The sequence below is a fragment of the Brassica napus genome, chromosome C7 (assembly GCF_020379485.1).
Source record: "Brassica napus cultivar Da-Ae chromosome C7, Da-Ae, whole genome shotgun sequence".
Taxonomy (NCBI): domain Eukaryota; kingdom Viridiplantae; phylum Streptophyta; class Magnoliopsida; order Brassicales; family Brassicaceae; genus Brassica; species Brassica napus.
The window spans coordinates 23,369,417-23,385,562 of NC_063450.1; the positions used below are offsets into that span (position 1 = coordinate 23,369,417).

The window sequence follows — 16,146 nt, forward strand, 5'->3', positions numbered from 1 at the left end:
GAATGCAACATATTCCATTATCAGGAAGCATTAAAGCATCAGCCTGTTAAAAAGTAAGATGACATTAATTAAAAGCAAACTATAGAAACACATTATTAAAAGAGGTCAGTGTTGTTCATCACAATCTACAAAGTCTAGGTTACGTGGAAGTTTCAATGCGAGGAATTTTTCATGAATTCAAAAATTACAATGCATAACTCACCAGTGTAGAACGGCACACTTGATGTCTTGATGACCAAAACCGGTTGGTGCCATGCTGTCAACTAACTTATTGAAGTAAATAGTAGCCAGAAGTGCTCCTCATCTGTTGTTTACTCTTCCCTCCACCATGGTTTACCAAAAACCGATTTAATTTTTTTTTTTTTTTTTTTATATATATATAACCATTTGTCTCCGGATTACAACACTAATGCTCAGATCACAAACCGATCTGCTTACCAAAAAAAAGATATTAGCTACTGGCTATCGAACAAGCGGCGCCAAGTAGAGAGAAAAGTAATAGTGGAAGGGAGGTTCCTCTGCTCTCTGGAGAGTATGTCCATCTTTATTCGAAGTAGCTGCTTGATCTCCAATATCAGGGAGGCTGAAGGACGAGAAACCTGAGAATGCAACCTTGAGTTCCTTTCCTTCCAAACCAAGTAGACACAGGCTTGAAAGGCAAGTTTCAGAATAAGATTGACATTGTTGTCGCGAGTTGGGCCTTTGATCCATCTTAGTAACTCCATGATCAAGGTAGGAGGAGAAAGATGGAGGGTAGAGTAAAAGAAGGACCAAACTTCCTTGCTGTACCCGCAGTCAAAGAAGATATGTTGTCGAGACTCATCAGCTGTGCCACAAAGAGGACATATAGGAGAAACCAAAACGCCCCATTGTCTCATCCTGTCCCTAGTTGATAATCTGTCCAGAGCTACTAATCATGAAATAAATGCATGCTTTGGAATCCTTCCCTTGAACCAGATTGATTTGTGCCAGTTCACTTCAGGTTCCTGTCCATACAAATGATTCCACATGAGGGACGATGAGAAACCTTCGACAGGGGCGTTGTCGCCAACTTTCCATAGGAAGCGATCATCTGCTTCTGATGATATTACTTCCCGATGGTCGGGGAGGCAGTTCTTCAGAAAGCATATAGTCGGATTTCTTGATCTAGATGAGCTTATCCACCAACGATTGTCTACCAGCGCATCTCGAACCACTGCCATTGCTTGTAGGCCTGTCAATCTCGGACCTGACTCGCCTGTTAGATGAATCAAAGGACCCAAGGAAGTCCAGTTATCGTGCCAAAAATTTGCGGACATGCCAGAGCCAATCTCACACATCACAAAGGGGCGAGCCAATTGCCTTAGCTTGCAAAGCGACTTCCAGATCCAGCTGCCCGAGCGAGTAGCATCAATGTTCCAGAAGTTCTCAGCCCCGATGAGATGTGCACGAACCCATGATACCCCTAAGGAACCAGAAGAGGCAAAAAGGAGCCATATTAGTTTGAGTCCCATGATCTTGTTCCAGAGACCCAACCGCCTGAGCCCTAAGCCTCCTGATTTTGTTGCAGAACAAACGATATCCCAAGCAACCTTTGCTCCTCTAGCTCCTGTAGGAACCCCTTTCCATAAGAAGCTGTTGCACATTTGCTCCAGTGCCTTGAGGCACCTATTAGGAAGGAGGAAGATAGAGGCCCAAAAAGATATAGTAGCATAGATCACTGACTTTAGTAATTGCAATCTTCCTGCAAAGGAGAGATGCTTTATTGTCCAAGAAGAGAACCGAGAATGGATTTTATCCAGGAGGGGTTGATAATCTTGCCTTCTCAGTTTCTTAGTAGTCAGCGGCACCCCTAGGTACCGAATGGGGAAGGAACCTTGAGAGATACCATGAGCGGCTGCAGAGGTTCTGTTCCTAGAAGCATCGCCTCCATCAAAGAACACTGCAGTCTTGCTTCTATTAATTCCCAGTCCCGAGCATTTGTTAAAGTCTTCAAGAATAGCCAATAAGCCTTGCAGAGATTGGTCAGTACCATCAAAGAATAGGAGAACATCATCTGCGAAACTTATGTGGGTAATGAGAGGTGCATCGCCAAGAGGGTGAAGGCCAAAGACATGATTCATAGCGCCTTTGTCTAACATCTTGGAGAGAATATCCATGGCTAAAACAAATAGAAGGGAAGAGATAGGGTCCCCTTGCCTCAAACCCTTTTTGCCATGAAAACAATCTAGAAGCTCACCATTAAACGCAATGCTGAAGAAAGTTGTAGTGATGCATTCTTTGATCCAGTTAATGAATATCTCCGGTAGATCAAAAGCTGAAAGAATGTTGAGCATGAAATCCCAGTTGAGGTTGTCATAAGCCTTAACCAAATCAATTTGAAGACAACCCCGAGTAGCAGGTCCTCTCTTATGAAACCCTGTGACTAACTCAGAAGCTAGAAGAACATTTTCACATAGTAATCGGCCTTTAATAAAGCCAACCTGATTCAACTGAACAACCTCTGGACCAAATAACTGAAGACGTTGCTTTAAGAGTCTAGCCACCACCTTGTAGATTGTAGAGCAACAGGAGACTGGCCTGAACTTGGACAGCTCGTCAGCGCCTGTGATCTTTGGTAACAACGCTACCGTGGTTGCATTGAACTTTCCTAGCAGTCTCCCAGAGGTGAAGAATTCCTTTACAGCTTGGATAGAGTCCTCACCAACCACCTCCCATGCCTCGATAAAGAATTCAGCTGGAAAACCGTCTGGCCCAGGAGCTTTACACTTAGGCATTTTGAAAAATGCAGCCTTAATTTCATCATCTGTGGGGATCCATGTAAGATCAGTTGCCAAATTCAAGGAGCACCTGAAGGGGTGAAGTTCCCGAATCCGGTTGACTGTCATAGGCTCAATACCCCTACTTTCCGAGCCCAGCAAATTCTTGAAATATGCCACTGCCATTCCTTTAATCTGCTGCTGATTATAAATTCTCAGACCAGAAGCATCCCTGATGTAACGAATGGCGTTCCAAGACTGATTGGCCAGAACAACGCGATGAAAGAACTTTGTGTTTGAGTCTCCTTCTCGCAACCACCTAATTCTAGATTTGAGCTTAAAGAAATTCTCCTGAGCAGAAGCAAAGAAAGTCCAGACATCCCTTGCTGCTGACTCTTTAGCCACTAAAGCCTCGGTTGGAGCATTAAGCAGAGCAGCTTGTACTCTTCCCAGATCCTCCAAAGCTGTTTTAGTTCTATGTTGTATGTTTCCAAACCCATCCCTGTTAATCTTCTTACAGCAGTCCTTTGCTTTCTTTAGCCTTTGACCGAGAGTGAAAAGCTTTGAGCCTATTCCCACTGACTCTCCCCAAGCTGCCCGGAGTCGAGGCAGAAATTCAGAGTGGGTGGAGACAAAGGAGAAATACTTAAAGCTCTTCTTTCCAGAGTGGGGAACCGGAGAAAGAGAGATAAGACATGGAGAATGGTCAGAGTCTCCTGGGGGGTCAAAGGTAGCCAAAGACTCAGGGAACTGGGAATTCCATTCTGAGTTTACTACTGCCCTGTCAAGCTTTCTCAGAATGGGGTCTTCTGGTCTACAGTTGGTCCACGTATAGTAGGTGCCTCTGCTGCTTAGGTCCGTGAGGTCATTAGTTTGCAAAAATGAACGCAGATCATCCATGCCTCTGATAGGAGTATCGTAAGCCTGAATGGAGTAATGCTCACCAGCGTTGAGGATCTGATTAAAGTCTCCTATTACCAGCCAAGCAGAGCTGGAGAGAGGAGTAGATGATTTAAGGTCAGATAGCTCTCTCCACAAGTCCTTCCTCTGACCCTCTGTATTGAATTACTTGTATGCAGAGTAAGAATTTTAGAATTCACATAAGAGAACAAAATTGAGACACTGCGGAACAATAATCATCTTCTTTCCTAAAGGTAATTTGATCTAAGCCTCACCGTAAACTGATGCTGATCATGTTCATGAGAATCATTTTGGCAGTTCCTCATCTCGGAAGTTCCTGCTACCGTCATCAATCTGAATTTTTTTTTTTTTAAAACACTGAGATTGGGTCAAGACATAACTTTAAGTTTTGAGTTGACAATCACTATAGTTGGAAAACATGCACTGGTTTTCAACAAAGCCAGGCCGATACGAAAGATATCGAGCTTCCATGGCCTTCAGATCTTTGACACTTTCATGTTCACCATGAGCCTTCTAGATTTAACATGGAGAACCTATCAACTTTGACGATCGAACCGTCACGTAAATATGGGCGGTAGTGATTGAATCCATGATTCACCGAATTCTGAATAGGCAGTCAGAAGAGTTAACTCAAACTTCTTCTTAAAGATAGAAAAGACAGAGATGGAATATATCATGCGTGATATTTCTTGATGTTAAGCGAATCCCAAAAGCTGAGGAGGCAACCAACATTGAATTGAGAAGTTCTACCAAGTCGGAGAGCTTCAAAGGTTGAGTGGGGAGGGCTGACTGCGCAACAACAACATCAGAGGAAGACATTCAAGATATTTTCGAAGGAGGCTTCTAGGTTTTGGCGAGAAGATAACTAAGAGAGCTTGTTGGTGTAGTAGCTTGATTCCATTCTTGTAGAGCTATTTATAGGGTTTGATGATGAGAGTCAAATAGTTAACCAAAGTAAACCAATGGCTTGGAGTAAGAAGACGTGATATTATAATTGTTTCTAAGTTAATGGAATTGTTTTCCACTAGTGACGTGTGATAGTAATGGGTAGTTACTTTGTCTTCTTCTGTATTTATAGACATTCATGCATTGTGAGTAAAAGATATGAAAAGAAAATTGCAGTAAAAGTGTTTCTAAGTCTTTGGGTTCCATCATTTGAGGTGTTTCTTCGGTTTTGATATGAAGCTTCTATTGTAAAGAAAGGTAGACAGAGAGTTTGTGGGAGTGAATGGCTTTAATGAAAACTGAAGATTCATTGTATATGTTAAGAGAGAAACGTTGAACAGAGGGTAAGCAAGAGACGGAGAAAAAGAGATAGGGGAAAGTAGAAAGATGAGAGGAGAAATTTTTTTTAAGAACAACCGATGAGATAGGGGTGTTCAATCCGGATATCGGTTCGGTTTCAGTTCGGTTTTTTTGGTTTTTTGGTATTTCGGTTAGTAAAATATAACTACCATTCTAAATCCATATGTACTTCGGTTCAGTTCGGTTTATATACCGTCGATTTTCGGTTTATTCGGTTTTATACCAAAAAACATAATTCTTTATTTTGGGATCATATTATATGAATTTTAGAGTCTTGTTGTCAACACATTCATTTATTAAAAAATATTATAAGTTTAAATAAAAGAACAAAAATAAAAAATGTTTCTATCATCTAATAAAATAATCAAATCTATAATTAAAATCAAAGCTCAAAATTTTGATAATAAAAATAAAAAAATAAAAATAAGACAGAAGCACGAAGCACAAAAAATGACTTATTATATTCTTTCATATTTAGCGTTCATCAAAGTCATGTTTCTTCTATTAAACACGAAACTCTATTCGTTTATAGATAAAAAAAAAAATTGTGAAGAATTCCCACTAATTGTTATCATCAAATTTATAATCTTTATTTCAATTTAGACAATGCTAAATTAAAGCAAAAAGATCAAAAGAAGACTAAGAAAATAAGAAGCATGTTTGCGATGAATTGTTATTTAATTATAGTTCAAGTGTTTTACAAATTAGGACTATTTTATTACTGTAAAAAATATGGTAATAGTTATTAGAAAAAAAATTAACTTATGATTTTCATACGTTGTTATAAAATATATACATATTTACATGTTTCTATATTTTATCGGTTTATTCGGTTTTATCGGTTATATACCGAACCATATCCAAATCCTACGATTTTTTAAAAATCATATCCATTCGGTTTGTATGATATATACCAAATCCAAACCATATTATCTATTTCGGTTTGGTTCGGTTTGGTACTGTTCGGTTTTGCCATATTGAACTGTCCTAGTGATAATTGAATCGTCGAAGAAGAAAAGTCCTAATGACTTTAACCTTAAACGCAGAGTTTAACTTTCTTTGGGATACAAAACAAAACCTTATTTAATAAGAAGGGCTTGACATATTATGGGCTTCGAGATAAATCAGCCCACAAATAATAAAACGATATGAGAACACATTTCAATATCGAACAAAAGCGGGAACGTTGGCAGATGAAATGACTATGGTTCAAGTGGGACCCACCAAAAATAAATGTACCTGCTGGAGATCGTTCATATGATGCTTATGGGGCGATTTGTCCGAAGCCCACCAAACAAATGAGCATAGATCACATTTTAAAGTCCACTTGGCTAGAGAAAAAAATATTAAATATGGGACCCACAGACTTGCGTACTTGGACTAGAAGTCTCGAAACTGTGGCATTATAAATAGGACAAAACTTAGGCTGAAACTTTTAAATTCACCATGCCTTTTAAGACCAATTAAAGTGACACTTAAATTATTAATTAAAAAATATTAAATTAAATAAAAAATAGTTACAAAAAACAAAACGCTAATTTTAACGACGCTAACGCTTCCAGCTAAACCCTAAACCCTAAATCTTAAATTCTAAACCCTATACTCTAAATTCTAAACCCAAATCATAAACTCTAAACCCTAATCCTAGACCCTAAACCCAAATTATATACCCTAAACCCAAAAACTAGACTATAAACCTAAACTCTGTACCCTAAACCCAAGTTGTAGACCCTAAACCCAAACCGTAAATCTTAAACCCAAATTATATACCCTAAACCCAAAACCTTAACCATAAGTCAAACGGTAAATCCTAAATCCAAACCGTAAATCCTAAACCCAAAACCTATACCCTAAACTCAAATCCTAGACCTAAAACCCAAACAGTAAACCCTAAACCCAAACCTCAAACTTAGATGCTATAGGGTTTGGGTTAAGGTTTACAGTTTGGGTTTAGGGTCTAAGACTTGAGTTTAGGGTATAGGATTTAGGTTTATAGTCTATTTTTTGGGTTTAAGGTATATAATTTGGGTTTAGGGTCTAGGATTAGGGTTTAGGGTATAGGGTTTGGGTTTAGGGATTTGAATTTGGGTTTAAATTTAGGGTATAAGGTTTAGAATTTAAGATTTAGGGTTTAAGGTTTCGCTGGAAGCGTTAACGTCGTTAAAATTAACGTTTTTATTTTTTGTAACTATTTTTTTATTTAATTTAATATTTTTTAATTAATAATCTATGTGTCACTTTGATTAGTCCTAAAGGGTGGGGTTAATTTGAAAGTTCACCGTAGGGGATGAACCTAAGTTTTGTTCTTATAAATACTAGATCTTTGAACCACGCTATGGTTTGTGTTTGTATATTTTTTTGTTTTTTTATGTATTGGTTTATATTTTTTATTATTTTATTGATCTCAAATATTTTTTGTTTCAAATTTCTTATTTAGATTAGTTACCGTTTTTAAATTTTATACTTTTGAATATTTAGTTATACTCTTAAAATAGTATTTTCTTAGTTATTATTTTAATGTAGTATTGCATATTTAGATACAAAAGAAAATAGTACGTGTAAAAATTAAATAATGGAGACATATTTTCCTTGTCTGGTTTTCTTCATCCCATGTTAAAATCCACCTAACTTTGATGTAGGTTTTTGTCATGTTCCAATATACGTATAAAGTTTTTTTGTTGGTAAAAATTTACGTATAAAGTTGTTTCATTCTTTTTTTTTGAAGCTTCGAATAACTTTTATTGACTTACCAAAATAAAATCTTGAGTGATTTTAAGGTGAAAACTAACCTTTCTGTTAAACAGTTATTACTTTTTTGCATCGTTAAATAGTTATATTAAACATTGCATATGGTTATTTGATATACCAAAATGTATTATTTATAACTGAGACCATGAGAAACAGAATAGATGTTGAATGCATTACTTGTAACCTTTGGCATCATTTTTGCTACATGCGCTCAGTGAAATATACGTAAATTATGAAAAATATTAAAATTTACATGAATATTTTACATTTTAGGAAAATCAAATTAATATTCTTATAATTTTTTTTTCTTATAATTCTTTAGCATATGAATAACAAATTGAGCAAAAAGAAACAATTTAAAGGCGAAGACCACATGCCTGGGATCACTGGGTAAAAAACCCAAACCGAACCGATCCAAACCAAACCAACCGAAGTTAAACCGATCCAAACCAAACCGTGCTCTTTACATAACCCAATTGGTTCATGTTTTACTCAACCCGAATGGTTTGGTTTGGTTTGGATTCAAACCGAACCAAACCGAACCAAACCAATAATCAAATATATTTTTATCTATAAATATATATATATATATATATATATATATATATATGTGTGTGTGTGTTAACATATTGTAAATTTTAGTTAAAGTTTCGTTTTTCATTTTTTCTTAACTTCCATATATTTTAAAAAAAATTCAAATATGATTCAAATAATCCTAATACCTAAAGATTGTACTGAAAACAAAACCTAAAAACTATAAACATCTAAATCGTAGCCATCTCGTTTCGTTCATCTTCTCCAATTTTCATTCTCTATAAATTATGTAACAAAGTTATTATAGGATCAATAAAAACAAAAAGGTAGATGCAAATAGTATTTTAGTTAATAGGTTTTGGAATGCATACAAGTCTTTGTTACGCTAATTAGATTACAAATAGTCCGCTCTTTGCTTATTATGTATTATTTCCTTCGACGTGGTTAAAAGTTTTGTCATTGAGCTTTAAATTGTTTTTTGTTTCATAGATTTTTAAAGAAAACCAAACTAAATCTAAACCAAACCGAACTAAACTAAACCCAAACCGAACCCAAACCAAAACTACTTTGGTTTTAATTGGGTTGAGTTTTATAAAACCCAAATTAACCAAACCGAACCCAAACCGAACCCGAAACTAAACCGATATGCCCACCCCTACTGGGTTGTAACATATATAGAAAGACGTGCTTGTAAAGGGTTTGGACCGTTTTCCACATTCAGATAATTTTATTTTCTTGATTTCTAATGAATTTCCAATCTCCCATATATGCAAAGTAGCAAAGGTGTCCCGGATTTTTTTTTTTTTTTTTTTTTTTTTGGTAATCCAGGCTTCCCCGCTTCGCGGGTCATTCCCTGGGTCCGGTCAGGCAGCGGACCGGCTTCACCCGGGAGGGTATGTTCTGAGCCCGAAGGCCCAGTACCCGCTTCGTGACATGGATGAGTAGTTCGCCTCTGGCTGGCGTCGAACCCGGAAGCATGACAATTGGCCCCCAAGACTCTAACCAGTAGAGCTGACTCATCCCGTCAGGGTGTCCCGGATTTACGTAAGTTTTATGTAAACTTGTTTAGTTGCCCCTATAATTCTCGTCTATAGCCCATTCTAATTTGAAATATCTAAACTCTAAAAATGTAAAGCCATCAAGCCAGTTTTGGTATACTTAATCAACTAGCTACATGTATATAGAAAAACTAACAAATCTTAGTTTTAATTAGTCCTTATCGTCAGTTTTTAATATTTGGTTTACCTTAATATGAGTGAAACATTCAAACAATGAACAAGGAAAACAAAAAAAAAAAATCAAATAATTAGCTATGGAAATAAACTTTTAAAAAGATGACTACGGAAGGTGATCATTAATCATCGCCGATATTTCATAGATACTAAGATACATGAAAAGAAAAGAAGGCAATATCAAAAGCTAACTCATGCCAGGCCCAGAACTATAAACTCAATATCAAAGACGGGAGATATTTTCTTAAAACTGGGGTGGGCAATTTACCCGATATCCGAAACCGCACCCGAACCCGATCCGAAAAACCCAAACCGAAATCTGAATCGAAATAGCAAAATATCCGAACGGGTATTGAATTAGGAGAGATTGGATATCCGAACAAGAACGGGTAATATCCGAATCCAAATGGATATCTGAAGATAACCGAACATATGTATAACTAACCATATATTTCTAGTTTACATCTCTTATTTTATATAAAATATTTATATTGATAGTACACATACTTTAAGTTTATATGATATACATATACAGAGAAAATGATTTGCTACTCACTTAAAATGCATGTCAAACTTTTTATTTCAAGAATTAACAAAAAGTTACATCCAAAATTTAAAAACAATAACCAAATTAATGTATTTTTTAGTTTCAAAATGTTATGTCCAAATCTGTTAACCATTCAGTCTATAAAAACTAAAAAATTAGTTAAGTGAAAGTTATATTTTTAAATACAAGAAATTTGAGAAATGAATTTTTTTTTTTTTTTCAAAATCTAAATATCTGAACCCGATCCGAAATAACCGAACCCGAACTAAAAATACCCGAACCCAACCCAAAGTACAGAAATACCCAAACGGATTCTATACCTCTATACCCGAAAATCTGAACGGGTACCCGAATTCCCATCCCTGCTTATGAATGTGAGTTCGTCAACAAGTAAAATGTAGAGGTCAATTTCGTTAAAAACTAAAATGTAGAGGTTTACTTTGGAAATATTTCTAAATTCCCACGGTTGAATGAGAATCTGATACAAGAAGAGAAGAAGAAGTGTTTCTCATGAAAGCCCAGAAACGCCCGAGGTTCGAATCGGACTCGTCGTTGATCACAGTCTGGTAGATCAAACAATCTCTCTCTCTACCCAAGGTACTACGTTTCAGTTGATTTAGATTAAGTTTGCTGAGTTGCATTATGATTTTGATGATGATTAATGAGTTTCGATCTATCCTTCTAGGTTCTGCACATGTTAGATGAAAATATTATCTTAAGGCCTCTTATGTGAACTGAATAATGCGTTGCTTTGCTTTTGTTTCGGAATCCACTCGTTGGAGCTGCCTCTCGGTTCGTGTTCGTCCGTGGTGGGTTTAGGTGCCTACGGTGAGAACATTTTGGGATCTAGCATAGAGGTGGCTCTTCTCTTGTTGTTGTTTGTTCGACATAATTGGTTGTTTGTGGTTACACCATCGTCAGCTTAGAGCAGATAACTTTATTATTTATATTTGGGAGAGTAAACAGGTACATTTGCTCAATTAACCACAACATTCTGCTGCTTAGGTATGCTCCCCTCCAGTTTATTGTAAGAAAGATTCAGCGTATGCAGAGAAGATATCGCTGCCAAGCTCTGAGGAATGGCACCAGAAAACCTGTTTCTTGATAGATCAAGCGTCTCCAGGTGACCAAGTTTTGAAATATTCCCGGGAATGCTTCCTGCGACGGAGTTTCTTGATAAATTCAGGATTCGAAGGTAAGTGAGGTCCAAGATCTCCACTGGGATTTCTCCGTGTATGCTGTTTCCGGAAAGATTTATGCTATCGCGTATCTCTTGGTATTCATAGTACTCGTCGACGCTTTTACCTTGCACAATGGCTGTGAGATTGCAGATGCATTTTGGAACCGAGCCAGATAATTTGTTTTCTGAGAGATCCAGAATGTGTAGACTCGGGGCGCTGCAGAGATCATCTGGGATTTGACCATCAAAGGAGTTACTTTGCAAACGAAGCATGGACAGAGAAGACAGCTTACTTAGCCACCACGGAAGTTTCCCAGTCAGCTTGTTTCCTCCGAGATGACTGTGTGTAATGCCAGAGCAGTTCTGGAAAGTGTCTGGGATTTTACCTTCCAATGCATTCTGGTTCAGAAGCAAGACGCTGAGACGAGGTAACACACAGAGAGACTCCGGTATTTGGCCTGATATGCTGTTCTCAGATGCGTCGATTTCCTAAAGCTCGGATGAAGGACGCCAGCATTTTGGGAAACTACCGGAGAAACGGTTGTTTCTTAGATTGAGGGTTTCCAGTCCGGTGAGTTCACATAGAGACGATGGGATTTCTCCGGTGAAGCTGTTATGAAAGAGTTTTATGTTTTTCAATCGTGGCATCATGACATGGATGTCAGGTGGAAGAGAACCCGAGAAGTTGTTCTGGTAAAGATGAAGCTCTGTTGCGTATGTTGTCCAGCGAGGGAAAGGGCCTTGGAAGTTGTTGGAGCTCAAATCAAAGGCTGCTAAATTCGGGAACACGAGATTTTGAGGTAATGTACCTTTGATTCTGTTGTTTTCTAGATACAGTTCAGTTACAGCAGAAGCTATTCTGGAGAACCAGCTGTGGGGTATTTTATCCGCAATCCCACTGTTCGAGTGTGACGGAGTTGAGTTTGTTTTGTACTTGAAGCCACATTGGAAACTATATATATAAAAATCGTAACTATATATATAAAAATTAGTAAAATATTGTTTTATTCTCATATTCAAAGATATTTTAACATTTCACAAATTTAGAAATTTTTTTAAAAATTAAACTTTTCGCTTCATAAATTTATATTATTGAGTAAATAAATAAATATTTAGTTTTTGTTTAATTTTTAAAATAAACTATATAGTTTAAAATTTGTTTTCGTTGGTTTAAGGTGGTAAAGATCAATCATTGTTAGATAATATGATTTGTTTTATTTTAAAACAAATATTTATAATTTTAAAAGTTAACATCGACAAATAGTTAAATATTTAACATATGGAGGTATTGTATTACAACATTAAATTATATCTATTTAATTTGTACTATCTATAAATCCAATGGATCATCTATTCTTTAAATCCAATTATTGATAGCCCAATAAAAATTTCTGGTAGGCCCAAAATTTAAATGATAAGATTAAAGATTAAATGTAACATAACTTTCTATGAATAAGTCCATTAGGTCTATTTTTAAAATATATAGGATCTTGGATTCTTGATCAATGGTTAATGAACAACCAAAATCTAAATTATTCCACCAAATTAGCATATCCAATATATAAGTGAATAAAACATAAAATGTCTCAATAATAATTTAAAAAAAAACATATAATATAAGAGATTTTGTTTAATTATTTTAGGAGATAATTAAAGGTTTCATATTTAAATAAACACAATTTTCATATCTTATCATTTTTTATTATTACTCATAAATTTCTTTTATTTTAAGACTTTAAACTAATTATGTTTTGTGTAAATGTTGCAAATGCTATAAGTTTATATTGGGTATATAAAACAAATTTTCATCCATATAAAAGTGAATAATATATTATATTACTTTTCTACAAAATCTGTATATTTTTAAAATATAATTTTGCTTACTTGAATATCCAAAAGACATTAAAAAAAAAAACAATTCTACTTATGTAGAAACATTTAAAACTGCAATCAATCGTAAATTTTGATTATAAAAAATGGAAACATGGTCAAACTCTAGTTTTATTTAAATTGTGCCACTGTTTTGTTATATATGTAGCATGTAATTTAGCTTTTATAACCGAGTGTGTTTCGATTTCTGTTTTAGTTGTTGTTTTTAGATGAAGAAGAAGAAACCTTTTACATGGACATTTTTACAAAAAAAAAAAGATATCAAAAAATTCTTGCAGGAAAATGCGAGAAGATCCTCTGGTGGTCAATAAAAACAAAACTATTTCTAGACTGAAATTTTTTTCACTTAAACTAAAGCGTCTTTCAGACAATAGAGAAATACTCCCTTTGTTCTTTATAGATCTATTTTTTAGAAAAAAAATTTGTTTTAAAAAGATACATTTTTTACATTTTCAAGACATTAATTAATGAAAATTTGTACTTTTCAGAAAATACAATTGTGTTTAATAAAATTTTATTGGTTAAAAGTTATTGAAAATAGCTAATTAAGGAAAACAATGTATTGGAAGATACAATTTTAAATGTTTTCTTAATAAGTGTGAAAAAACTATAACATGGATCTTTTAGGAACGGAAGGAGTAGTAAACAGACAGACAAATCAAAAGCCGAAAGAAGTCAACATCTTAGTGTTTAATGAAACCTGCGGAGACTTGAAGCAAGCAAGCAATTAAATTCTACTATAATTCATGCGTCAGAACCTGGGAAAAACAAACGTAAACTCGATTTCTGTGTCACGTAAAGTGCAGAAGAACTCTTACTTCGACGCTGATGTGTGTCCTTTTAAACCAACAATCTCCTCTAGCTGTCTCCAGGTTTCTCTTCGTATCCTCTGCTTTTTCTGATCTTGAATTTTGCGCAAATATTGTTGGAAAAAATCTGGATTCGTGTCAGACAAAACCTTAAGAACGTCCACTAACGCTTTTCTCCGCAGAAACACTATTCTGCTGTTCTGTGTCACCAAATTACTGACATGTTCCTTGAGCATAAAGCGCGTTCCGCTACCTACACACAAAAGCAGTAAGTTAATGAAACAATTCAAGACTAACCACCTCTAACTAATTTTCACTTGAAAAGTAAGAACTGCTCAGTTGCAATTTATTATATTTACAGTAATGCCTACATGTTACTCGAACTATATACTCATATATAAGTGTTCAGGTTTGTATGATTCACAGATTCTTGCACTAATGTGCTTGACCAGTTATTTCAACTGTATCTAATTATTCTCTCATCTTGCTTGTGATCATGGTTAGAGCCTAAAATCTCAAATAGTTTATGACTATTCTTTCATTAATTGGTGTCCGGTTTTTTGACAGAAACTATAGGTAGGATTGACATTTAACCAGTTTTTATAAATTAGTAATAAATTTAAGAAAAAAGGTATATTCAATACCTTCTTTTGGTTTGGCTGCTTGGCAGGCGGGGGCCGTTTCTCTCTGTTCTCTGCTAGTGGCGGTGCACCGTGCTTCTTGTGGGACATCAAGATTGGTTTCTGTTGGAACTCGTTTTTGACAAAGTGGTGTGGACCATTTTTTTTATGGGTTTTTCGACGGAGACGTCTGTTGGAAAGACCGGAATTTGGATACGATGTAATCGTCACCGTGAATACTATGAGTTAGTGTATTTGTTGGTCAAAATCGGAGTTGTTTTGAATGAAAAATGAAGGTCTAAAGTGAATGACATGAAAAGCTTATAAAGCTATTATATGGTTAAATATAAATTTTAACAAATGTTTCACTTTAGATATTTGAGTTTGAATTTAGATTCGATAAGTTGATTAGATTTAAATGTCAATAAACTTGTTTTAAATCTTATTCATAAAATATTTTGGTATTTGGATAAATATAAAATATAAACTCAATTAAAGTATATTGTTGGCTTTTGATGTGGTCAATGCAACTTTATGACTTGATATGCTAACGTTTCTGAATCGTAGTCATGGGAATCAATTTCCTTTATTGCTATTAATGACTATGTACGTTAGTGTTCCACAAGGATCGAAGTGTTTCGTTTGTCTTATAAATTGAAAAGAAACATTGCAGTAATCTCAATTCCTTGGACTAAGCAAAAGCTTACAATCCTTCATATTTTTTTCTTAGATTTTTTCTTTTGAGTCTGAGAGTACACACAAAACCAGTTTCGCCAGGCTTCTGATAGAGTGACGCAAATCAGAAGAATTTTTGCAGTTGTATCTTGGGACTCATTATGTTATCGAACCGTCACACTACGGGACGTATTTTGAGTTAAGGAAAGAGATAATATCTCGCATCTGCAGCTGTAGCATCATTTTCTTAATCTTTGGTATAATTATATCAATCTTATTCTTTACAATATCCAGTTCTCCGTAGATTATATAATACGTTTCTATCAGTCTTAACTCAAAATATCCGTTTATTGCTTTGCATTAACCGGACTGATTATTGTAAAGTTTTTTTTATAAGAACAGGTTGATCGATATTTAGTAAAAGGTGCTGGAATCAGATCGGCTTTAATACTTATCGGTGTCAGCGTGAAATTTTTATTCCTCGCTCACGTTTTTATTTTGCAGGAACTGCTGAATTATTATTTTTTAAATAGTTTTTCCTGCATATCCCTGACGTTTGTTTTGCAGGGTTTATCAGTTATAGCTTAATTCATTTGTTAGACAATATTAGCTATCGATTTTATTGGCTCGTATTTGATAGCATAATTGTTTATTGGTTTCTGATTCGCTATTAGTCAATAGACTGCTGCAATTTTGTCATTTTCTTGTGTCGTAAACTGAAACAAAATTTCTTTGCTTTGTGTTATTTGTTAAAGGTTTGACTTGTCTGTTTTGTCATATTTGATTAACCGGATTAAAATATTTGACTTGATTTCTTACAATCATTCAAACGTTTTTGTACAAGATTGCATGAGTTTTTTGAATTAAAAATATTGCTGCTCATAATTATGATTAGAATAAAGCATTATTTGTCCATTTTATATTAATGCATTGACTTATTTGCTTTA

At 35.2% G+C, this 16,146-nt stretch overlaps 2 long non-coding RNA genes across 2 annotated transcripts; both read left to right on the plus strand.

The window, feature by feature from the left end:
• Positions 1-10,225: 10,225 nt before the first annotated feature.
• Positions 10,226-12,220, plus strand: LOC125590220. Its single transcript, XR_007326467.1, has 2 exons — positions 10,226-10,882; positions 11,031-12,220. It is a non-coding gene; the product is annotated as an uncharacterized LOC125590220 (long non-coding RNA).
• Positions 12,221-12,379: 159 nt separating this feature from the next.
• Positions 12,380-14,885, plus strand: LOC125590221. The gene is made up of 2 exons (XR_007326468.1): positions 12,380-13,967; positions 14,087-14,885. It is a non-coding gene; the product is annotated as an uncharacterized LOC125590221 (long non-coding RNA).
• Positions 14,886-16,146: the final 1,261 nt, after the last annotated feature.